Source organism: Peromyscus maniculatus, chromosome X (genome assembly GCF_049852395.1).
Source record: "Peromyscus maniculatus bairdii isolate BWxNUB_F1_BW_parent chromosome X, HU_Pman_BW_mat_3.1, whole genome shotgun sequence".
NCBI lineage: Eukaryota > Metazoa > Chordata > Mammalia > Rodentia > Cricetidae > Peromyscus > Peromyscus maniculatus.
The window spans coordinates 3,697,839-3,724,427 of NC_134875.1; the positions used below are offsets into that span (position 1 = coordinate 3,697,839).

At 38.0% G+C, this 26,589-nt stretch overlaps 1 protein-coding gene across 5 annotated transcripts in view; it reads left to right on the top strand.

Moving 5' to 3' along the window:
• Window positions 1–211: 211 nt before the first annotated feature.
• Gabra3 (gamma-aminobutyric acid type A receptor subunit alpha3) overlaps window positions 212–26,589 on the top strand; it is a 240,401-nt gene continuing 214,023 nt past the window's right edge. The window contains exons 1-2 of one of the 5 annotated variants that reach the window (XM_042268889.2): window positions 614–992; window positions 19,992–20,281. The gene's annotated coding sequence lies outside the window, so the exon portion shown is untranslated. Of the gene's footprint in view, window positions 324–572; window positions 993–19,991; window positions 20,282–26,589 lie in introns of those variants that run through there. The other 4 variants (XM_042268891.2, XM_042268890.2, XM_006991865.4 and 1 more) reach the window with 4 other exon arrangements.

A 26,589-nucleotide genomic window follows, 5' to 3' on the forward strand; every position in this document is an offset into this window, starting at 1 on the left:
TTCAGCTGACAGTTTTAAATTGGGTCCACACATCTTCTTCATTGGGGTGGCATGGAAGTTAGGTCATTAGGGCATCAGCATGGCTGGACTCTTTTCCTTAGTGGAGTGTGAAGAGTAACTTTTTTTTTAAAAAAAAAATGTATATTTGTTTTGAGCTCATTGTTATCCTCGGAGATGGAATCTGAACAGACAAGATTATCAAACCTTTATTCGGAGCCAGGGTTAGAAGGCACGCCCATAGGGATGGAAGGAAAAGAAGAGAGAAAAGGAGGAAGCTCACTCTTCGGTCCTGAAGAGGGAAGTAAGCATCTCACAGCGATTTGGTAATTCATACTTCCTTTATCTTCTATTTGCTCTCAGCCTTTTGCTCTTTCTCTCCGCTTTGCTTGTCCTGCTCCTCCCCTTCTCTTTGAGCTTCCCTTGATTTCTCTGCTGGAAACCTCAAAGAATGAAATACTACTTTAGTCTTTCGTAAAACAACCACAGATCTAAAGCGTTTGCAGCTCTGTATTTAGAACCCTAGCTTAGCCCTGTGCTCAGCACTAGGCAGTGGTAAAGCCAGTGAAGGGGGTGGGGAGAAGGGGAGGAAGGTTGGGAGGGAGGCAGAAAGGGAGGGAAGGAAAGAGGGAGGGAGAAAGGAGAGAGTGAAAGGGAGAGGGAGAGACGAAGGGAGGGGGAGAGAGGGAAAGGGAGGGAGGGGAGGGGAGAGAGAAAGAGAGAGATTAGACAGAGGGAGGGAGAGAGAGACAGAGACAGAGACAGAGAGAGAAGGAGGGAAGGAGGGAGGGAAAGAAGAGGGGAATAGCGTGAGCGCGCGCTAGCTAGCTAGCTGGCTAGCTAGCAAAGCAGAGAGAGACAGACTGAGATAGGGACTAAGACAGAGACCTAGAGAAAGAGAAGAAGCCTCGTTTTATCAAGGCTTAGGCTCCAACTTGTTTCAGTTCATTTATCCTTTTTTCTTCTCTGCTTCGGGGAAGTGACTGTGGCACTCGGTAAGAGACAGAGATGTTCCCTTCTTCCCCCTCCCCCAAGCTTAGGTCTCCTTTCCAGATAGCATCCCTCTCCCTTTAGGAGAGTCTCCTTGGGTTGGTCGGGAGGCGAGACATGCTCTGCAGCTGTGATGCTATCGTGGGTTTCCCAGTGGGGCTGGTGGAAGCCCAGAGGTGGCATTTGGGCTGGGAGGCGCTGGGGTAAAACCTGGTTTGAGGAAGACGGCGGGGGGTGGGGGGTTGGGGGGCGGGTTGCGATGTGGTCATAATATGCGCGATTTGCTTCATTGTCAGTGAATTGTTGTGTTCCTCTTTGGAAGCAGGTCAGCATTGACCTTGCAAATTGCTTGGGGGGCTGGACAGCTGCTGCAGAAAGCCACAGAGTGGCCCCTAGCCAGAGCAGACAGCACTGTCATGACCCCCTAGACAGCCCTAGGCACCAAGGATGGGGTAATGGCTGGAGCTCCCTCCTTTAACTCTTTCTCTGCAGCTGTGTTTGGCTGCTGGAAATCAAAAGGAAGGAGGAGACTAAACAGCCCCTTTCCCTCTCCCTATTTCAGTCCCTAGATGCAAGTGAGTAGAAAGTTGTAAATAACTGCTTCCTTTCAAGCAGATGGAGCCCTCTCCCCATTCTTTTAGAGGTTCACTGTGGGGTTGGACCCGAGTCCTTCTACAAACTTGGGAAGCTTTTCTTGCTTCAGTGAGGGAAGCCCCACTGCCAGCCCACCCCTAATCCCAGGTAGCTGTGCTGCCAGCCTAAACCATGAATTCAGATTTCACATACCCCGCACTGGTGGGCATCCTCTTAGGTTCAGATATGTCCTTGGGAGGAGGACAGAAACACCTGATTGTTTGAAGAGCTTTCTTCCCAATAGACTGCCCCGAACTGTGTCTGGGGAGAGGGGCTGCTGGGCAGGAAAGGAGAGTGTGAGGAGCTAGAATTTCCATTGTGAACGGTATGGATTATTGAGGGTTGGTTCCTCAGGTTTGGTTTGTCTGAAGCTATGAGAGGACTGGCTGAAACTATTGTATCCCTGCTGAACTTGTAAAGGACAGGGTCTGGTTGCTTGATAGAGGCTTCTCTCTGGAGTTAGTGACATTGTCATGCCCCTGGTAATGATTGCAGAACAAATTGTACCATTTACTAAAATTTTAAGTGTTTAATGTTTCTGAGTTGGGCTGTGGGTTTAATATGTATTACCTCATTGAATTTTTATGTCAAACCTATGAAGCAGCTGATTGCTATTATCTTTGGTTTACTGATGAGGAAACTGAGGTATAGCAAGCTTAAGTAGCTTGTTCAATGACAGAGCACAGTCACTTCCAATGGGAAATGAAAGCACAGGCCCCTGGATCACCAGTGCTTCTCTGTTGGCCAAGTGCAGGAGCAGCAGAAATGACAGCTCTTGGCTTTGAGGAGCAACTAGAGACCTTGTGTAGAGCAATAGGAACTAGGAGTGGTATAGAACCTAGGCTTCCTCCCATCTATTTTCTGTTTTAGTTTTACTTTACTTTTCCATGGTCACAGCTACAGTCATTCTGCATCTAGCTTCAGACTGTATCGTTTAGAACTGGAACCTGCTATCTGAGAGCTTGGCCAAATATTTGTGAATTGTAGAACTTTCCAATTAGAAGGTTTCCTAAAAGCCATTAAGCTCTGATTTGCACTGAGTTCTTAAATTTGTCCTCAGCACCCCATTTGTTGACTGCTGTCTATGTAAATTCCCTGCAGTGAAAGGGAATTCATTAGGTGGTTCTTTGTATTTTTGAGCAACCATGTCAGGGATTTTGTAAAAATTACATATGACTTCTTTTCATTGTTTCTTTAGAAGTGTCTGGAAGAAATTTGCTATTTCTTAATAATTTTTCTTCAGCTCGTTGAAGATGGTGATCATACCTTCTCCTCAAGTTTTAAGTCTGACAAGACTTACAAATGAAAGGATCAGGGCTGACTTCTGGAGACTTTTAATTCATGTTTGTCAGCTTCAAACTCACATCCCACAGCTTTCTCAAGAAGCTATGATAGTATAAGTTCTGGTCCTTGGAAGAGCTAGCTATCTGCTGTCATCTGGACTGCTGCAAACAAAGTTCTCTTTTGTATTTCTAAAGACCAAGGACCCTTTGGCACTAGTCATTCCAAAACTACAGAAGATCAACATAATACTAGACAATAGGTATAAGGCATGGGGGATTCTGGAGTCAAAGATTAAGGAAAAAATATTAGAAAAGAGATATTTGAAATGGTGATGACTTTAAGATTCATACATGATATGGGAGCTAGAAGAAAAACTGTTAGAATGACAGCTGTCACTGAGGGGATTCAGTATAATCAGAAAGGAAGGAAGTTAACCCTGCTAGAGCAGAGTGCAGGTAGCAAACCTGAGTTCTACTCCTAGCTCTGGTGATTTGCCAGCCCTTAGACACACTTCCCCTCCAAGCATCTCAGTTTTTCTATTCACAAAATGATTTGGTGCATGATAGCCCCCAGAGTATTTCACATTTCAAAGTCGTGGTCTGAAGTTTATAAAATCTCAGAGGTGTGAAGGTCTTCAGAAGTCATCCAGGGCCAGTGCTTCTCAGAACTTAACATATACTAATGCACAATAATGCCCACTGGGGTGGTTTTAAAATGCTAGTTCTGACCTGAGGTTTTAGGGTGGGGTCAGAGAGTTTCAATATGCTGTTGTTTCACTGATCACAGTTCAAGTAGTAAAGTTCTAGTGTGGTCTTTGTGAAATTATCTTCATCAATTCAGTTGTTTATAACTTGTTTATTTCTCACTATCAATGCATTTGGTTATAGTTAGCCATTGTGCAGAGGCTAATAAATGTGAACAAAAGAGACATGTTCTCTTCTTGTTTGAGGTTTATCATTGATAGGGAAGAGGCTGGTGCTCATGTAATCACACAACTATGCCATTTTAGTTAGTGGTGAATGCCATGAAGCATAAATATGGGAGTGAGTTATGAGAATATATAATTGAGAACTTGGAGTTTAAGCAAAGCTTAAGGATATAGCAAGCTTATCATTTCCATAAGGAGGAGGTATTGAAGCTACATAGAGATGCATAGAATCAGGATGGCTCTGGTGAAGCAGTTTTGTTGATGGACACAGAAGGGGTATGGAGGGAGTGGGGAGAAAAAGAGGAAAAATATATATTGGGAGCTGAGATGAGAGATATATAGCCTTTTGAAGGAATTTCAATCTTTGGTCAGGAAGCATGTTGCCTGATAAAAGGGTTTTAAGTAGGATTACTGACATAGTCTAAGCTGGATCCATTTGACATAAGGTTACTAAGGGTCTACAATAGTCTAAGAAAATGTGGGAGACACAGAATAGGTTAGACTTAGTCTCTGTTCTCTGAGAGGACAGAGTCAAGTAGGAAAGAGAAGAAAAATGCAAGCAATGCAAAGGGCTTCAAGGGGAGCAAAGACAACTCCTGGAAGTGAACTGTGCATTGAAGATCAGATAGACTTTAAACAATAGTGCTTGGGAATAGTCAGTTGTACATGATGAAATAAGATACATGTGCAGAATGTTTGGCAAATAGGTGGAAAACTTTACTATAAGCAATATTGCAGGTTAGCTTGGAAAAAGGATTTATATGCAAAAAAGATGTGGTGGCACTACTTGTGAGTAATCTGATCTAGACAGGATGAATGGCTTGATTTGCCTGAACTAATGCAGATAGTAATGCTATTGCTGAATCCCAAGAAGAGCTGTTGAAATGCAGGCTTGGAGCTCAGCAAAGAAGCTATGTGGAGACAGCAGTATGAGAGTTGGTGCCTTGATTTTTGAAATAGGAAAAGAGATCCAACTTTGGTATTTTGGTTAATGTTTATCTTTAAGTTATAAGGGAAGGAGATAAACCCATATAAATGATAGAAAAGGAGAAAGGGAGTAAAGTTGCAAGAGAGGTTTGGCCTCAGCCACTCACTATTTGGACAGATATTCATTTAATGTATATCCTTTTCCTTCAGTGGAGAATATGGTGTTGAACAAAATAGGGCTACTGTTGCCACCTTTGTTTTGATGGGGAAAAAGGACTTTTTACAAACTATTGAATGACATGGTTATAATTTACATTTTTATGTGGACCTGCTCTAAGAGGGAAGATGTGATCACCATTAGTATATTTTGCAGAAGAGTTGAGTACTGACAAATGATACACAAATTTGTGCAAATAGTCCTTTATACTCTGAATCTCACATGATCACTAACATTTAAGCTGGATGATGCATAACCATTTTTGTAGATATCTGGTAGGTGATAATACATTTTAGGCTTTGTCCACAGAAGCATAACTTTACTTTAAAATCAGATGATATGTATTAGCTTAACTTATACTCTCATAGTGCCCATGATCTCCTTAGATCCTTGACTTGGTATAGTCAGCAATTTATAGAAAAATGCGCATGACAGAGAAAAGATTTTTGTGAAGAATCATATATTTTTAAAAAAAACTCTCAGCCTGGCGGTGGTGGTGCACGCCTTTAATCCCAGCACTTGGGATGCAGAGGCAGGTGGATCTCTGTGAGTTCGAGGCTAGCCTTGGCTACAGAGTGAGTTCCAGGAAAGGTGCAAAGCTACACAGAGAAACCCTGTCTCGAAAAAACCAAAACTAAACCAAAACAAAACAAAAAACAAAAAAAACCCAAACAACAAACAAACAAACAAAAACAAAAACAAAAAAAAAAAAACCTCTCGCAACATGGATTTCTGATAGCCTAGTTTATAATTTATTCCTGAGGTGGATACTGACTTAATTTCCGATGACAACTTATTTGTCTTGTGTGAGCTTCAGTTTTGAAAACTATGTGATTAGTGGGGGTTGAATTATTTATAAACACTTTCTTAGCTGTAAGGTTCTGAGGTTACTGTCATGCTATATAGAATATCATGTTCCAACCAGTTTATGCACATATTACAAGTTTAGCCACTAACTGACACAACATTGAACATTTTGAAAGAGTATTTTGAGGCTTTGGAGGAGGCAATGGGGAGGTCTCTTTGTTGTTGTATTCCTAAAATGAATGAAATTGTGACTGTCCTGAGAGCTAAAAAAGAAACTTTCTCCTAAGATCTGGAGTAAAGCTAGATATTAGCTGCTATTTCCATTATGGGCATTTTGAAAGCAGTGAAAGTAATTGTAAAAAGGTGCAGGACACTGGGAAACAGAAGTGCAGTGGAATGTCCCAGGTGTTCTCTTCCTAGGGGGTTATGCTGGTTAGTAATAGAAAAAAATTTTTATACTTGTACTTGAAACATGATTTTAAAGTTATTGATGTCTGCACACAGTATGTCTCCTCACTATCCAAATAAGGAAGAATAAAAATCTCTAGGCTGTGTATTTAGAGGGGAGATTTTCTTTCTTGAAAGGAAAGGGTATTACATAGGGAAAGGACGTGCTTGCAGACAGAATTATGTAAGTGATCATGACATAAAATAACTGTTCAAAATAGTACAAGATGGAGCTCGGAAATGGCATGATCCTTAGTGATCATGTACAGCACTCTTATTACTGAGTGCACATGGACACTTGTTTTCAGTGTGAATGGTTCCAGAACTATTTGATGATTTAATCACTACCCAGTGGTATGTAGTTGTTTTTGTTAGCAAGTTAATTTTCATTTTTACTTGAAACACGTTTTCTAAATCTAACCTATTGGCCTTGCTCCATGAAGCAATGGCAATGCTAATTTCTATTTCCTTTCCTATAACAGCCTTTTACACAGTGAAAGAAGGTTCAGTCCTCTTCACACCTTTCCTCTGCTCTATATACCCCTAGTTGCTGTTGGATAATGCTCTTGTATACTGTAAATATTTGTCACTCATACTGGTTTAATAAAATGCTGATTAGCCAGTAGCCAGGTAGGAAGTATAGGGACAACCAGACTAGGAGAATTCTGGGAAGAGAAAAAGCAGAGACAGAGTTACCAGCCAGATGCATAGGAAGTAAGATGAGAATACCATACTGAGAACAGGTACCAAGCCACATGGCTAAACATAGACAATAATTATGGGTTAATTTAAGTGTAAGAGCTAGTTAGTTATAAGCCTGAGCATTAGACCAGACAGTTTATGTTTAATATAAGTCTTTGGGACTGAACAGCTGCAGGACCAGGTGGGACAGAAACTTCAGTCTACAACTGGTGCTCACCATCAGGCATTGATCTACATAGACCTGATAAAGCTTAAAAAGGATTCTTAACACACAGAAACGGAGCTGCACAGGGCTTCCTGGTCTTGAATTCTCATGCCAGAAACCACACCTCCCAACAACTGCCTGAGAGATGGAGATAAATGCTAAACAAGCATGGTGTATTTCTTCAGTCTCTCTCACAGGCCATGGTACAAAGAGGATTCTCCTAGCTGCTGCCTATGAACTTGAGAGTGCAGTAGTGGGCTTAAAAACACAGGCATGCTACTTAATACTGCTTCCCAGAATTGGGGAGATAAGCGTTACTCCTTGGTACCTGCACCATGTTGAAAAGGTGAGTGGGGTGGAGCCAACAGCCAGGGCTGTCACTTCGATTCTAGCAGTATAAAGCATGGTCAGAAAATGATTATAGATACACACACACACACACACACACACACACACACACACACACACACACACACACACACACAAACAGATTCAGATGGATAAAAACCCTAAACGGGTTACAGTATGTTTAAAAATATACATAGGCTTGAGAGAGAGAGAGAGAAAGAACATGGTAGAGAAAGTCCTTAGAAAGAAATAGAGTACAAAAAGATGGAATATACACAGAGAATCTAAATGTTGTATATTATTGTGTTGTCTTTGGCATTTTTAACCGCAGAGAGACATTTTATTATGGGGACTGCTAAGCTAAACCAACATATATATTTTAAAGGTATCTTAACTTGAAAATTTGGGTCTAAGGACATGTTGCTTTGGAAAGAAGTTCTGCTTTTGTTTCCACAGAAGATGAGAATCTGTAGATTGCTTCCAGGTTAATATGGTTTGATCAAGGAAGACATCCTGAAAAATCTACAATGGGAACAGATGGCCCAGATGATTCAATGTTTCAGAGCACCTCTGTTGCAGTTTCCTCTGAGTTCTGCATCCAGAAAGACTTCCAGGCTGCTGGCTGGGATGATCCAGCCTCACAGACTACTCCAGTCAGGACTTGACAATAATCCTAAATTTTCTTTGGGTCCCCATAAGATTACCCATGCCCCCAATCAGCAGGAAGTAGCCTAGAAAACTATGTCCACGTTCCCAAAAAATGGATTATGGATGTTTGTATTTGTTTAGAATGTTGGTTACAAATTGTTATGGATAATGGTCAGGGAAAAAGATGAACAAAGGAGATTAGATTTAGGGTTTTTGTTTGTTGAAAAAAAAAAGGGGAAATGCTGTGGGATAATGCTCTGATACACTGCAAAGATTTGCCACTCATATTGGTTTAATAAAACGCTGATTGGCCAGTAGCTGGGCAGGAAGTATAGGCGGGGTGACCAGACTAGGATAATTCTGTGAAGAGAAAAGGCAGAGACAGAGTTGCCAGCTAGGCATGGAGGAAGTAAGATGAGAATATCATTTTGAGAAAAGGTACCAAGCCACATGGCTAAACATACACAAGAATTATGAGTTAATTTAAATGTAAGAGCTAGTTAGTTATAAGCCTGAGCAATAGGCCAAACAGTTTATAATTAATATTAAGTCTCTGTGTATTTGTCTGGGACTGAACAGCTGCAGGACAAGGCAGGACAGGAACTTCTTTCTACACTCAAGTCCTTCAGCTCATATGCTATATGGTTTTGGAATACCTTCTCTATTAGTCCCTTAATTTCCAACATGTCTTGTTTGTTTTTAATATACTTTAATTGATTGAGAATTTAATATAACATTTTAATTATATTCACCCCAACTCTTCTTATGTCTAACTTCTCTACCTATCCACCTTTGAATTTTCTTCCTTTCCCACCAAAAATTAAGTCCAGTTTGGGTTGACCAACTACTTGGGAGTGAGGACTGCCAGAAGTGCTGTCACCTTACCAGAGTACTGTCATTAAAGAAAGCTGCCTGCCTGTCTCCTAGTACCTATCAAATGTCAATAGCTCCTCGGTTAGTGGTGAGATTTTGTGCCTACCTGTCATCCTCCATGCTGGCATTTGTCTGGTTTGAGCTTATATAAGTCTTGCACCTGCTATCACAATTTCTATGACTTCATATGTGCAACTGTGTAGATGTAACCAACTGCCTTATTAAAATAAGAAAAACAGAACCAATGTAAATGAGAAAGCCAAGAGGTCAGAGCTCAGAGCTAAAACCTTACCCTTCCTCCTGGGGTGCTCCTACCTCTCTGAAAGAGAGCTACTTCCTGTGTGTTTGTCTTTAATATAGTATTTCTGTTCTGCCTTCTCATTGGTTGTAAACCCAAACACATGACTGCCTCATCACTGCCTGTAAGTACAGCCCTCCAGGTCTTAAAGGCATATGTCTCCAATGCTGGCTGTATCCTTGAACATACAGAGATCTACCTAGCTCTGTCTACCAAGTGCTGGGATTAAAGGTGTGCACCAACACTACCACACTCTTGCTATGGCTCTAATAGCTCTGACCCCCAGGCAACTTTATTTATTAACATACAATTAAAATCACATTTCAGTACAAATAAAATACCACCATACAATTGTCCTGTTGTATCCAGAAAACAGTTTTCTTGATGTCGTCCACATAGGTTATATGGTAAGTAAAAGGATCAACATGACTCTTGATGTGTGATGGCTAAATCTGACCCATTCCCCTATGCACAACTTCCCAGAAATTTAATTTTAAAAGTCCTGGACAACTTTCAGTATACTTCAAGACTGTAAAGTCTACCTTTATATTTTTTTCATGGTGTAAAAACAAAATAAACTTAAAGTGGGGATTTAACAAGGCAACTTCACATAGTTTATCTGGTAGTTAAAAGGAGGTTTATTTTAGGGTAACTTACAACCAGTAAAGGGGCCAGTTATAGGATCTAGGAGAGGTGAGGTGCAGTCCAGTGTGGTTCTCTGGAGAACTCTGACTTGGTCTATGATCCAGCATCCTGGATCACAAGGAGCCAAGAGGGCCAGCATGTATGGATCTCAGGTCTTAAGGGTCCTCATCTCAGCCACACCCCAGGGGCAGGTCATCAGTAGGCATGGCAGTTACCATTTGCCTCACTAGGGGCAGTGTTTCAAAGTCAAAGCTGGAACAGCTACCCACTTCATAAACACATTAAAAAAATTTAGAAATTGTGTCTAAGATCCAACTCCAGAAATAACTGGTAATGCTTCCTTCCAGATTATGTTTCTGTGTTTACAGGATCATTAGGTGTGTGTGTGTGTGTGTGTGTGTGTGTGTGTGTGTGTGTGTGTGTGTGTGTGTGTGTGTGTGTGTTATTTTTCATTAACACTACATTCTGAGAATTTCTACCTCATTAAGCAGCTTTCCAAAATTTTTAACAGCTGCATAATTTTTATGCCTTCATTATCTGACAGCCACAATATTGACTGTTGAAATTGTTTTCAATTGTGAGTAGCTCTGCAGTATATTTCTTTATGCATATCATATATCATTATTCTTTGAACTTTACCTCTTTAAGGTCTCCACTCAGATGCTGCTGTGATGAAGTATCTACAATGAGCTTATGTAAAAATGCAAATTCATCTCCCCCAAAATGAACCTCCTTTTTTTCTTTTCTTCTTCTTTAGTTTTGCATCATCACTCAACTAGGTTCTATACTTGATGTATACGTTAGAAAGCAATAACAGGATTTCCCCCATTTTGCTGATAATTTTATCCCGTAATATCTAAAAATTGCCTAAATGTACATAATAAGTACTTTTTAAATGAATCATTGAGATGGGTTGAGAGGTGGTGGGCCTCAAGATGCTAAATTTTAAAATCACTTGATGTTCATATGAGATCACTGTGCTGTATAAAACAGGCTGTGTCTGTTTATACAGCTGCACCAGAACTACCCTTTTATATTTTTGCCAACCTGACATGCGAAATAGTAACATCTCTTTAGTGTTTGTTCTTTTTATTATAGTAGATGTATTTTTTTTATATTTCTCTATTTTGTTTCCTTTTTGTGTACATTGTTTCTGTGAGAATTTAAATGATTTTTACTCATTTTTCTGTATTTGGTACACATAAGGCCATTCTTACCACTGTGAAAATATCTTTTCTGTCTGCATTTTAAAAGAACTTTTACATATAGCAATCTTAATTTGTATGTAATTGTATCCATCTCTCAATTTATAATTTCTTCTCATGAATTATATATATTGCAGTTCTTCATTCAAAATTTAATAAGTACTTGAATAGATTTTGTTTAGTTTTCATTGCTTCTGCTTAATCCCGCTGAATTTTATGTTGCTGTATTATGGTGTGAGGTAATTTTTTAAGTTGCTTCACAGCAGCAAATATTGAATTATTCAATTTTTCCCACTGTTGTGGAAGATATCTAAATTATTATACAGAGTATGCTCTTTGGGGGGAATTTATCTACTTTCCATTCCTGTGGTCTGCCTCTTCTTGTCCTAGTTATAAAGTTTAAATATTATTGTAACTTTTAAATAATTTCTATCATCTCAGCTCTCCTACTTACTGTAATTTTTGTTTGTATTGTATATATAATACACCATTATACCTTTAATTCTGTAAAGGAAAACTTTCTACTCTTGTTGCAGTTAATTGCATATTGCTGGTCTACAAAGAATTTGATATTAATAATTTAATTTCTATTTTCTCACATTGTTCAAGTGTATTATAAGCTTATGGCTTAAAAGTTTATCTTTTTATATTTTGAAGATCAAAAAGTATGTAGAAAAAAATCAATGTTAGCATTTTTAATTTTTTTTTTGAGACAAGGTCTTTCTAGCATAGTCCTGGCTGTCCTGGAACTCACTCTGTAGACCAGGTTGGCCTCAAACTCACAGAGATTCTCCTGCCTCTGCCTCCAAAGTGCTGAGATTAAAGACATGCACTGCCACAACCAGTACTAAATTTTTGTTTTTGATGTTTTAATATAAATAAAAAATTTCAGGCAAAGTTTAACTTCTCCTAAAATTAATAGGTTTTGTTTTAATTTTAGTTTTACAAGAAAAATTGTAAACAGAATTTCAGAAGGTGACTATATAAAGACCCCTCCTTAGTTTTCTGTCATAGTAAGTGTAGTACATTGATGTGTAGTACATTTCTTAGGTTTGATGAACTGATATGTTATTACTAACTAAAATCCATAGTTGGCATGTGGGATAAGTATTTCATGCAGTTAAATATGAGTTTTAATATGCATATTGCCATATAGTTACCACTATATTACTTTATTGACTAGCTTTACAGCCTCAAAAGTTTCCTGTGACTTACCTATTCATTCATCTCACCCATCTGAGCCTATACCTATTGTTGATGTTTTGTTTTTTGAGATTATAATATAATTCCATCATTTCACCCTTCCCTTTCCTCCTCCAAAACCTCCCATACATTTCTTCTTTTTCTCTTTCAAATGCATGACATTTTTTCATTAATTTTTGTTTTACACACACACACACACACACACACACACACACACACACACACACACACACATGCTTAAATGACTAAACACCTAAATAAAACGTACTCAGGCAGTGTAATGTTACTTATATGTAGGCGTTTTCAGCACTTTTTTTTTTTTTACTAAATATTATATTGTACAAAATAAGTTTCATTTTGACATGTTATCTTCTCTTGTCCTCTTCCCTCTTCCTACTGGATGACTCTTTCTTCCCAAATACTTCCCATTTTGCTTTCATTTTTTTTTATTTTGGATTATAAGATAAAATATGACATGAGGCACTTGTCATTTATTTCCTGTATACTTTTGCCTTTTTCAGAGTAATTTTTTTCACTTGTCAGTATGGGTTTAAAGTTCTTTAATGTCTTTACTGGACTGGTGGCTCATTTATTTCTCTTTATTAAAGAGTAATATTCTACTAAATTGGGGTGTTACAGTATTTAAAATAAACTATTCACCTATAGAAGGACATTTTGTTGTTCCCATGTTTTGACAATTAAGAACAAAAGTGTCACTAACATTTATGTTTAAGTTTTTTAATTCATTGGGTGAACTGTAAGGAGTTCAACTGCTAGGTTACATAGTATAAATTTGTATAGATTTTTAAAATATTATTTAAAAACATATATACATTTAATAACAATTAGTGAAAAAAGAGGCCATGAATTTGAAGGAGAGTGGGAAGAGATATATGGGAGGGTTTGAAGTGAGGAAAGAGAAAGGAGAAATGTTGTAATTAAATTATAATTTCCAAAATAAAAATAAATAAAATAGAAAGATAATACATCTATGATAGTGCATATGTAATGATATTATAATAATTTCTCCTTAATATGACATAACAGAATATGAAGGAGAGGAATAAAAAGTAGAAAATTTTTCTCATTTTATATCCCATCTACTACTACCTTTGCAAAAAATAATAATATGCACATATATGAAAAATTTTATATTTGTGTGCGTGTGTGTGTACGTGCATATACACATGCCAGAGAGCCTACATGTGGAGGTCAGAGGCCAACTTGTGGGAGTTACACAGTGTGTGTGTCCTGGAGGTTGAACTCAGGTCATTAGGCTCAAGCCTGACAAGTGCTACTGAGCCATCTCATTGGTGTATTATTACTATTGTTTTTATTATTTTATTAATACAATAAATAACATTGTATTTTAAAATTTCATTGTTGCTATATTAGAAAGCAATTGTCTATTGTGTATTAACCTTACATCTTGACTTGTCAGTCTTTCTAGTGAATTTGTAGTTATAGCTCATGGTTCAACTTGTATTTCCTTGTTTCCTTATGATTGAATATCCTTTTATGTCTTTCTCAGCCATCTGCATCCTTTCTTTGGATAAATGTCCATTTAAATAATTTACACATTAATGTTTGGAATACTTACATTATTGCTATACACATACACATTATTGTTGTACACATGCACACAAACGCTTTAAAAGCTGCATTCTTTGAAAATATTTTTCCCTTCTGTGGTTTATACTTCCATTTTCTTGATTTTTTTTTAGTATGACTGTTCTATTTTGGGTTCTGAGAATTGTTTGCCTTGATGGTCCCCTTGACTGTTGTCTACTCTGAGGACTAGAGAGTATATTGCCCTCCCCTTTACAATGAACTCTGGCTATTTTCAATATCAAAAGTCTTGGACTCAATTCAAAATGCCTGCTCACTTTGTTGTGGAATTCTTATAGAATTGCTTTTTAAGTCTCTGATTTAGGTTCAGATAAATTATCCATTCATCTATTGATGGACACTTGGGTTGATTTCATTTTTTGGTTAGTGTTATCCATTCATCCATCAACCCAAGAGTTGATGGATTTGGGTTGATTGCATTTTTTTTTTTTTTTGGTTAATGTGAATGCTATTACAGTGCATACAGTATAAGTGTTGACACACTGGTTTCTGCAGCATGAATATTAAAGAGTTCTTATTAATAAAATCAAACCCAGAGTCAGGTATTGGGGTGAATGCAGAATGATCAGAGACGCAGAACAAGCCACAGCTTCCTCTCCTCGCCAATTCCTCAGCTGGTCTTGTTTCCTCAGACTGGAAGCTTCTGAGTCCTCATCCAGAATGGATCTCAACTGAACTGTTGCTCAGAAGCCTAAAAGCTTAATCAGGCTAGTTCCTGGTTTTCATGCCTTATGTACCTTTCTGCTTTCTACCATCATTTCCTGGGATTAAAGGCTCACTTCCTAAGATTAAAGGCATGAGTCACCATGCCTGGCTGTTTCCAGTGTGGCCTTGAACTCACAGAGATCCAGATGGATCTATGCCTCCGGAAGGCTAGGATTAAAGGTGTGAGTGCCACTATTTTCTGGCCTCTATGTCTGTCTAGTGGTGTTCTGTTCTCTGACTCCAGATAAGTTTATTAGGGTGCACAATATATTGGGGAACACAATATCACCACAAGTTTCATTTACTTATATATACTTAGTGGTTGTCTAGGTGAATCATATGGCAATTCTGTTTTTCAGATGTTAAGGAACATCTATACTGTTTTCTGTAGTAGTCATACTAATTTACATTCCCACCAAAAATCTGTTAGCACTCATCATTATGTGAGGACTGAGATGAAATCTTTTTCAGGGTTTTCATTTGCATCTCTCTGGAGATTAGTGATATTCAACATTTATCTACATACTTGTTGAACATTATTTACAGATGTCTTGTCAAATTCTTTGCCAACTTTTAATCAGACTCTTGGTATTTTTGCAAGTTAATTGAATTCCTCATATATTTTGAGTTAAATGAATTCATATATTTTGCATATTAATACCTTATTACATATATAGCTTGCAAATTTTTTTTGTTTTCCATTTTGCAAGCCATTTCTTTACTGAATGGATTTGTTGTGTAAGTTTTATTTTGAGGGAATTCCATTTTGTTTATTCTCACCTTAGTTGCTCATGCTTTTGAGGTTATATTAAATGTGGCACAGAATAACTCCATGGCATTCTTTCACTGTGCTTTCTGTAAGGGTTTTTATAGCTGCAGTTCTTACATTTTCATGCTGAATGCACTTGGAGTTGATATTTGTATACGGTGTGAGGTCAAGATCCCTGTGTTTTAGATTTGCTGGGTGCCTGTTTGACAGCAGTTGTGGCACTCTTTGGAGGTAGTGGAACCTCTAAGTGGGACTTAGCTGAAAGCACTTATATCATTGGAAGCACCACTCTGAGAGAGATTATGACCTTTTTCATGGGGACATCAGCTAGTTACATGAGAGTATAGTGTTATAAAAAGAACAAGCCTGGTCACCACTTATTTCTCATTGTGGTTTCTTCTACCTCTGAACCTGCCTTGGTGATGCCATCACAATGAAACTCTCACTAGTGGCTCTTTGGCAGGGTTTCCTAATCTCAGACTTTCAGCCTCTAAGTTCTATATGATTAAATTTTCTTCTTAAGCTTCAGGATTGATATTTTGTTAGAGAAATACAAAACAGAATAATACAGAAAATTGGCACTAAGAGTCAAGTAATTACTATAACTGTCTGAAAACATGGAAGCTCCTTTGGAATTGGATATATAAGCAGTGACTGAAGTTGTCCAAAGGAGCTGGTTAACAAAAATATAGAATTCTGTAAATAGCATTACACATAATTTTCATGAGGGTTCAGAGGATACAGAGTTCATGTAATCAAGTCATATACAAATGAGAATATTAGAATATTAAAATATTAGAAGATTTTATAGGTGCTTAAGATTGCATTCAGCATGGTTTTAGAGTTAAAGGGAGCAGAGCATGAAGATTTAGGATTATGACTTAACCAGGGAATGTGTTAGGAGAAGGTGTGCAAGTGTGGCCCAGTAACTACTTGCTAATGACATAACCATGGGTAAAATGTCAAGAACTATCCATGAAGACAGTGGACTGAAAGGCACCTCAGAAATCTGTGAGGTATCCCTTTTATTACATGCATTATATTAAGGAACAGGCCCAAGGGCTTCCTTTGATTTCACTGCTAGACAGCTCCTTTGAACTCATCCAGTGGGTCCCAAAAGCAGGTGCAGAGACTGAAGAGACTAGTAAGTGATTAAGGCACTTGGGATGCTTCCCTTGATGGCAAAATACTAGCATATTTCTCACAGGAGCCAAATTAGTTCCTGTGAGTGCAAATCATTGTAACAAGAGCAAGATTGGCACCTGAATCTCTTTGACTTTCTTCCGATCTCCCTATTCAGCTTTTACTACATTCCCTCCAACCTATAGGAGGATTTCACCAGAGGCTAATACGTGGGGCTGTTTAGTGTTGGGCTTTCAGCCTCCAAACTTATGAGCTAAATAAGATGCTTTTTTCTTTATGAACTATTCAGCCTCAGGTATTTTGATCTAGCAACAAAATCTGACTCATATGGGTGTTGAACTTCAATCTGCATCTAGATATTTGGTCATAATAGTGTCATTAACTTTCTCCATCATATCTTCTTGGTACCTTTATCAAAAACTCCAGTTTTCTCTAGATACATGAATTTATTTCTACCTTATGTATTATGTTCCATTGGGTTATGTTTCTGTTTTAAATCAGTACCTTGTTGTTCAGCTTGCTAAAGCTCCAAATTACAACTTGAAGTCAGATAGTGTGGTGCTTCAGCTTTGTTCTTTTGGTTCAATATTGCTTTGACAATTTGGGTTCTCTTTATAGTTATTCCGTGGCACTTTTTGTCTATTTAGTGATGTCATGTTTTCTTGATTGCACCTGAACTTTGTTCTCCTGCATTAAGTCCTGTGTGATGAAGAATTAGGTACTTACACCAGTCTTTTCATTCTAATATTGTCTGAGACTCTCAACAATAAATCTGTCCAGAAATTCTGGGCATGTTGTTTGTTGTGTGGTTTTTAAGCCCACCACTACAGAAGCTAGTGCAATACTAGGGGCTCCCTAAATACAGGACCACTGAGACCCATGCCATACCAGGTTGGGATCTAAGCTCTTAGCTGCTTAGGTCCTTGGGCTGAAGGCTATTCAGAGCCTAAGGTCAATGTCCTGGCAAGAGTGTGGGTTGGATCTCAAGTCTGTCTTGCAGCAACAGTTCCTGTGTAACACTGGGAGGTGTTTAGAGGCTCAGGCTGTGTGTACTGACATGGACTTACTAACTATGAAAGGGTGTTCAAAGAAGTTTTTTTCTGTGGTATGGCCAATGTTGGGAATTATGATTTAAAATTATGTTTGGCTATTTTTTTTTGTCCAAAGTAAGTGATCTCTCTTTGTCCAGCCTATGCTGCTTGGGGTTGGTTGAGTGCTGATATAGGTAATATGAGATAGTTCTTGTTCTCTTTAGTACACCTTTTCTTAGTACTATAGTATTACCAGGTACTCTCACCTGATTGTATGCAACTTTTATGAAAATATTTTTATGTGTGGATAGTTGTTGAAAAGGATACTTTGTGGGAGGGAGTGGTAGATAGAGAGTCTAGACAACCATCTTTCTCTGCCTCATGTCAAGTACTGCCTGCTTTCTAATGCCATGATAAGTGACATTAAATATTTCAACTTATGAATGTTTATCATTATTGTATAAATCGAATTCTATTTTGTGAACTGACTATACATCTTATGAAGCTCACTTTTTGGTTTTACTGTCTTTTTGTGTTCTTACTAATTTCTATATGGATAGTTAAGCTGCCCAGCAACAAAGATAGCTTTATTTATTTTTTCAGTTTGTATCCATCTGTCTTACTATCTTTCTCTCTCTACCTCTCTTTATATATGTTTATCCATCTGTATGTCCATCCATCCATCCATCCATCCATCCATCCATCCATCCATCCATCCATCCATCCATCCATCCATCTACCTTTTGCTCTACTGTATTGTAGCTGGAGAGAATATCTATTAGGATGTTGACTAAAGCAAATCTTGCCTTGTTCTTGATCTTATTGCAGGAGCTCAAGATGGCTGTGATGCCAACTTGAAATTTTTCTTACTTGCCATTGCTGAATTTGTGGAAGGTGACTTCTAGCCATTGTTTGCTAGAGGGTTTGGTTATGAGTGTGTTGAAGTTCTATAGATGATCTTCCTGTATTTCTGGGATCTACTACTACAAGGAACAGTGATTTTTAAAGTGATGAACCACCCTTGTATTCTCTGGCAAAACTCTGCTTGGTCAAGATATATCATGCTTGGTATATATTTCTGGGATCTGTTGACTACCTCTTTGTTGGGGCATTTTTTGCATGTGTTTGTTGGGTATGTTGAACTTTTTATGTAATGAATTTTTAGTTTTGTACAGAGTTATTCTGGCCTTATAAATGGAGCTAGAAATGTTCCTGCTTAGATTTTGTACAAAGGTTTGAGTGTAAAGACAGTATTATTTCTTCTTCAAAATCTTCACATAATTTGCTACTCAAGTCAAGGATTTAAACCTTGGAGTTAGGTATAAGTTTGTTTTCTTTAATAGATAAAGTGCTGTACAAGTTATTTATTTCTTCTTGAGTGAGAGTTAACAATTGACAAGAAATTTCTTCATGGGATTTCCTTATCACCCTTGTAATGTTTGGAATGTATAGTGTCACACTTCCATTTCTAATAGTGGTGATTTTTATTTAAGTTGGTTTAGTCTGGTAGTGTTGAAGATTTGGATTCATTCTTGGAGTTTGATTCTTGTCAGGTATATGTTTTCACAGCCTACAGATATCTATCATTCTATCCTTTAATATTCTTATCTTGATGCATTAATTTTTCTTAACATTTTTTGGATAGACTATACAATTTAATATTGATTAGCCATAGGAATAGAGAAGTCCTCTCTTGTTCCTGCATTGAGTGACATTATTTCTAATGTGTCCCCATGGGTGTAGGATTTGCTGTAATTTTTGGTAGTTCTCATTTATCAAATGAAGAATGTTTCATTGTGTTTGTAATCTGCTAAAATTTATTTTCATAGCTGAACTAATCTATTTTCATGCCTTTTCACCTATTGAGATGCTTATGTACTTATTTTCTTATAGCATGTGCATATATTTTAATAATTACTGTGTTCTATTCAATGCCTTGCTTCTCTATGTGGTTGCTGGGAATTGAACACAGGTCCTTTGGAAGAACAGCCAGTGATCATAACTGCTGAGTATTCTCTCTAGCCTCCCACCTTTATGCCTTAATTTAATTTTGTTTTATTTTATTTGCTTTTTTGAGGCAAGGTCTCTCTACAGAGCACTGGCTGTCCTGGAAGTTGCTGTGTAGACCAGGCTGGCCCCAAACTCACCTGCCTCTGCCTCCAATCTTCTGGAATTAAAGATGTGTGACACCAAGTCTGGCCTAGATACATTTAGTAATATAGCTTTAATGAATTTTAGCCTTGTAGAGTCTTTTCTTTCCAAATTTCTTATAAAGAAGTATGTTTGGTCTTTGTTTTTCATGTGAGAGGCTTTCCTGCTGTATCCTGTGTTTTTTCTTTATGTGTTCTTATATGCAGCATCCTCTGAATGGAAGGAGGCTGTTAAGGGTCAAGAAGTTAAGAAAACTTACCAGGAAGGCCAGAAACTTACAAGATCTGCAAGGCCCCTACACAGTGTTATGAAAGCAATGAACAATGTCTGGGGAGCACAGACTCTCTGATTCTCCTTGCAGAGCTGCCTGCCAGACACTGAGCTCCAGAGATGCAGCTTTTATGAATCTTCGTTCATGTGAGGGTGGGTTTTTCAGCGATGCAGCTGCTTTTGAGTCACCCATGCTCTTGAACAACCTGTCACTCCTGCTCCTCCTGTAAGTACCCAAAGAAATTCATTATCTCACCAAGCTACACTCCGGTAAAATAATGTTTACCATTGGTGCTATATTCATTAGATTTTTTTGTTTGTTTTTGTCAACTTGACACAAGCTAAGGCTACTGGGAAGAAGGCACCCTAACTGAGAGAACATACCATTGGATTTCCCTGTAGCAAGACGGTGTGGCTCTTGGTTGTTGATTGATATGCAAGAGTCCAGACCTTGTGGGTGTTGCCACTCCTGGGTAGATAGTCCTGGGTTGTATAATGAAGTAGGCTGAATAAGCCATGATGGACAAGGCAGTAAAAAGTGTTCCACTGTGACCTCTGCTTCAGTTCTGGCCTCCAGATTCCTGCCTTGAGTTCCTTCATGATGAACTACAGGGTCTAAGCTGAAATAAATCCTTTTCCTCCAAAGTTGCTTTTGGCCAGAATGTTTTAGGACAGAAACAGAAACCAAACTAGAAAAGGTGCCCTCTGTGATATAAATACACATTTGTTTGTGTTTTCTCAGGAAAGGTTACACAACACAATATGAGTGAAACATTAAATACTGACTAGAATTATTAGAATTATCGTTAACTGCTGAGAATGGACTTTTAATTTTTTTTTTATGTAGTGCAAATATCTTTAGATACTTTCTCTTGGAGTGAAAAGATTTAAAATATATGGATAATATATGTGTCATTTTCAGAGAAACAGACTTATTTTTTGCATTCTTGGTGATAAGGTTGGAGGTGTCTTAAACATTGTTATTTTGTTGTTGTTGTTTGATTCATTTTCCTTTCTCTTTATCCTTATTTGTTTGTGAATTAAAATAAATTGATTTACTGTCACTTCAGTGTAATTTTATCTTGAAACGAGCAAATTTAATCATTGTTAACTACAGATATTTCAAGGTTCTGTTGATAATATTTTGTAGATTTCCTTGTTATCTCTTACAGTAAGTTCCTCTTACCAATTCTGTAAGTACGTACACTCTTCTAGTTTGTCATGTATGCAAGTGTCTGTCTTTTTGCCACCACTACTGTTACATGATGTTTAAATCAGCATACAAGTTCATATGTGAGATTACACACACACACACACACACACACACACACACACACACACACACACACACATTATATGTATATACAGTGTGTATGCATGTGTTATTGGCCATTATCACTGTTCTATACCTACTATTTTCTATTTCTGGAACTCCTATTAGGCTTTGGTTGGAGTGTCTAAGTCTTGTCTAGATGCCTTAATTTCTCTTTAATTTTTATCAATTCCTCTGATGTGTTTTGTTTTAATTTTATTTTCAAATAGGTCTTAAAATTAACTAATTCTTTGGCTATATTAAGTGTGCAGTTTATGTTGACATTTGAACCTTTGTTTCAGAGTCTCCAGTCTTGACTTAGAGTATTCATATTTTTCATTTGAAAAATGAGCATTTCTTATTTCTGTGGCTTTTCTATTTTAAAACCTGTTGTTCCTGCTTTTCATAGCTCTTAGTCCCCTAGTTTTATGATGATGCAGAATCTATTTGCTGTTAAGTCCCTCCAAATGCTGTGTTTCTCCAGGATTATAATTTCATGTTTGTTGGCTATTATTTTCTCATGACATTCTTGGTAGTCTTGGCAATTCTATCTCATTTCAAATTGAAAAATTAATGGTTTTTCTTTCCCTAGCTGTCACTATTTTTATTCAATCAGTCTGTTAGTTCAGAAGCAGTTCTTATACTCACAGCTTGAGGCTTTTATTCCTTCAGGATAGCCAAAGTCCAGGTATTGAGCTCGTAGGTGGTGTGATGTGAGCCCTAGTTATATAATTATCTGTCTGACCTCCTAGACTGTACCTCAGTTGATTGCCTTGGCTTCTTGTATTGTTCATAACATATTTAAAGTTATTCTGTATAGAGGTACGTGCCTCATCTTCTGGCTTCTTGCAATGACTTATTTTTCCTAACCTGTCACTTTTTCAATAATACTGATTTATGGTACTCCACTCTGCTTTAGCTCCAACGGTGAGTGAGCTAATTTTTTCTAGCTTTGTGGATATGTTTCATTTCCTTCTTCTTTTACAATTGTGATTATGCTTTGGTTTTTAATGTATGCCTTATTATTTAGCAATAATTCCTATAGTTTATGTTTGGAGCTGACAAAGGGTATTTCTCCAGTATGAAATGTTGCTGGCTTGATGTGATCTTGGGATTTCTAGGTGGATAACAAATTCTTCAGATAATCATGACTCATTATCTGAGTCATGAATTAAGGCAAACTGCTCTTGGTTAGTTTTCTCTGTTGAACTTGCAATCACAGATACATTGTTCACATATCTGAACATTTATTGTTCTAGGGTGTAAAGCAAGAGAGACATGAGTCCACTGAATTTGAATACAAGCAGGTATTTTTTTTAACTATGGGAGAAGGAATATTGGGCTTGTCTGAAACTTGAGGCTCAAATTAATAGCAAGGAATTTTGGAAATTGGATGGGTGGCAATTCCTACCTTAGCAAGAAACATTTTGTGTAGAAGGAAGGAGAAATGACAAAAGTGTGGGAAAAATCATTGTGAGAGCTTTAAGCAGAAATAGATCTGAAGTAACTAATCCTTAGGTTGAAGGTAACTATTCTGGTTGGTTTAGAATGAGACTATTGGAAATTTTTGCTATAGTTTCAAGAAATTTCTAAATCGGCCAGACACCATGCTGTTGCAGTAGAGAGAGTGAAAGCAGTCTGGCATGAGAACTGAATTCAACAAGAATTGACTTCAAGATGTAAGATTTTGCTAATTCTTTAAGGACTTTGTGGGCCAGATTCAATCTTTCCTCCAAGAACAGTAGGGGGCCTTCCAGTTGTTTTAAGCAAGGGAGTAAAGTAATCTGATTTGCATTTTAATGGTCCCTTCTGGTTGCTGTGTGAAGGATGGATTAATGCAGCAGAAGGGTAGTTAGAATGAATGTGAAAAGACCAATAAGGCTGTTTTAGCTAAGGTGGCATGTGGAGAGAGAAGATAGGTTTGAAAGTTGGTGGCAATATCGAGTGGAATATTTGGCAAACACCAGGACGTCTGGTGTAACTGAATTTGCACTTTTGCTTGCATTTTTACTAAGTTGATTTCCTACCAGTTTTTCTGATCTTTCTGTAGCTGGAGTTTTCTCCATTCCTGTTCAGCACCATGGACCCCACAATTGCTTATAAAATAGTCACTCAGAAGCTTATATTAATTAAACTGCTGGGCCATTAGCTCAGGCCTACCACTGACTAGCTCTCACACTTAACTCAGCCCATTTCTGTTAATCTAGATGTCGCCATGTGTTCTGTGGCTTTACCTGTGTGCCATTACATGCTGCTCCCTGGATGGCAGGCTGGCATCTCCTGACTCAGCCTTCCTCTTCCCAGAATTCTCTTCTCTCTTTGTCCTGCCTATACTGCCTGGCTACTGGCCAATCAGTGTTTTATTTATACAGAGGGATATCCACAGAATCTGTCCTTAGCACTCATATCAACTGACTTATTGTTCTTTCTTGTCTTTAATTTTACTCTTTTTCAACATCAGCCTTTTGCTTTCTTCCACTGTCACAAGGGCTCAGCTGTGATTTTGTGCCAGAATCCCATAATAACATACTTGTTTTCTCTCTCTGCTTTCTACATTGGTCCATTAATAACATTGTTCATTTTCAGTGGTCTTTTTTTTTTTTTTTAATTTCCCAACTTCTTGTTTGTTTTCAATCCATTTTTCTCAGTTTCCAGCTGGAACTAGCTTGAAACAAACTCTCTTGCTCTTAGGGAGTGGGTGTATGCTTGCCAAATGTTTACAAGAACTATCTCATTGTGCAAGTGCCATTCCAGCTGCCTTAACACCCTGGCAGGAAGAACTAAACACTTAATTTTAGAACCCACTCTCATCTTTACTTGTGGAGTGATTTCTTCCTGTCTTCTGAGTGCTGGTACAGAAATCTAAAACTACTGCAGTCTCTAAAAGCTACAAAATTGCTCCCGGTTATATGCTTACTGGGCACTGGAGGCTGGAAATTCATATATATGAATGAGTCATTCCTCTCTTTTGTTTCAGGTCTACAGATTCCCCATTTTTAGATAAATGCAGGCTTCCTGAATTATATACATTACACATTCCCATTTATAGTCCCTGAACCCTAGGGACAAACTACAAATCTGTATTTACTCTTTAGTCTACAACGTCGTTGTCTCCCTGCAGCTTCATTTAGGACTACTATTGAAGGAAGTTTTTTTGGAATGGGGGTGGCACACCACCCATTGCATAGGCATAGCAGCCCCAGCTCTGAATCCATGTCTGCATGTATTGGAACCTGGGAGCTAAACTCCAATGGATTATGTCACTCAATTCACTCTTAGGAGACCAGTGGTAAATCAGGTCAGCAGCCTAAGGAGAGTGTGCAAATGAGACAGGGTGTTGCTCCTTCTTTGATGATTTAGTTCTTGAATTACTGTTTCTAATTCTTGAGTCTGTGAGTCTCTAGATTTTTTTGCTTTGCCAAGTACAGATAATTTAGCTGTTAACTATATCCTTATGTAAAGATATGCCATGTAAGATATGTATATGTGCTGTGGATATCACTCTGTATAAATAAAATGCTGATTGTCCAGTAGCCAGGCAGGAAGTATAGGCTGGACAAGCAGAGAAGAGAATTCTGGGAAGTAGAAGGCTGAGGCAGACACTGCCAGCCACCGCCATGAGATGTTAAGATATCAATAAGACATGAGCCACGTGGCAACTTATAGATTAATAGAAATGGGTTAATTTAAGATATAAGAACTAGATAGCTAGAAGCCTGAGCCAATGTGCCAAACAGTTTAAATAATATAAGCATCTGTGTGTTTATTTTATAAGTGGGCTATGGGACTGGCAGGGCTTGGCAGGACCCGGAGAAAAACTATTTAGATATATATATATGAGTGATAGATGTCAAGATACTTGGATGTGTTGCCCCCCAGTCAGAGTTTGGCTATATTATGGGTAGAACTGACAAACTCAATGTTCATTTTTTTTTTGAACTTCTGTGTGATTGATCTCTACAAACTTCTTAGAATATTCAAAATCTTTTTGGTTTTTAGTTTTTTTGAGACAGGGTTTCTCTGTGTAGCCCTGGCTGTTCTGGGACTTGCTCTGCAGACCAGGGTGGCTTTTAATTCACAGAGATCTGCCTGCCTCTGCCTCTGGAGTGCTGGGATTAAAGGTGTGTGCCATCATGCTCTTGGGACCCTTTTCTTCCTACTGGATTGCCTCCTTGAGCCTTGATATGAGAGTTTTTGCCTAATATTATTATAACTTGTTATGATATGTCAGTTGATATCCCTTGGAGGCCTGCTCTTTTCTGAAGAGAAAAGGGGGGAGTGGATTTGGAGGACAGGGGAAGTGGTGGGGGAGGGGAAACTGCAGTCTGGCTGTAATATATGAGAGAATAATTTTTAAAAACTACTCAAATTCTAATCATATTAATGAAATTTTTCTTGGGAATCAAACTTTTTCCCCTTCTCATCACCTCTTCATTGTATGAACTATCTCAGCATACTGAGTTAGACTTTGAGGAATTAATGGTAAATCAAATAGACCTACCTTCTTTCTGCTCCCTGGATCTTATCATCTAAAATGCAAGGGACACTTTGAACAAGGAATTTTCAGGTGATCTTAATGCTTTGGAGATGTAACAAAGGGTGTTCTAAAATAATAAAAATTCAGACCTAGCCTAGCTTGGGACACAAGAAGGCAGCACCATTTCTTACTGAAGTAATACTGAAGCATAGAATGTAAAGATCTTGAGCTTCTAGCAATTCCAGCAATCGTGGAAAAGGAAGCAGGTAAAAATATTTCAGGGAGAAAGGGACAAGCTCTGCAGAGGTTTTAATCATGGGAAACACAGATTACATTCTAGGTGGTAAGAGGATAAGTGTGGAGAGATACAGTATTATGCAAATCATGTCATGCAGTGTTTAGACTCTATTCCAAACTCATGGAGAGTCACTGAAGGGCTTCAAAGAGGGAATGCTATAGTCTAATTTGAAGTTCCAAAACTAATTATGGCAGCAAGGAATGAATTGGTTGTCAAGGTAGTCAAAAGTAGAAATGGGGAAGAATTAGTTAATGTGGTCTAATAGTGATACTTCTGTGTATGGTGGTGTTAGGGTGGATAGAGAAGAGGGAGATAATTAGAAGCTACTTATATTAAAGAATATTTTAGCCTACTCACCTAACAGAGTTATTGCAAGGGTCCAGTAACTTAGTAAATGCAAAGGGTTATAACAGTGTCAAATGCAGGCGATGTTATATCAGTTTTAAG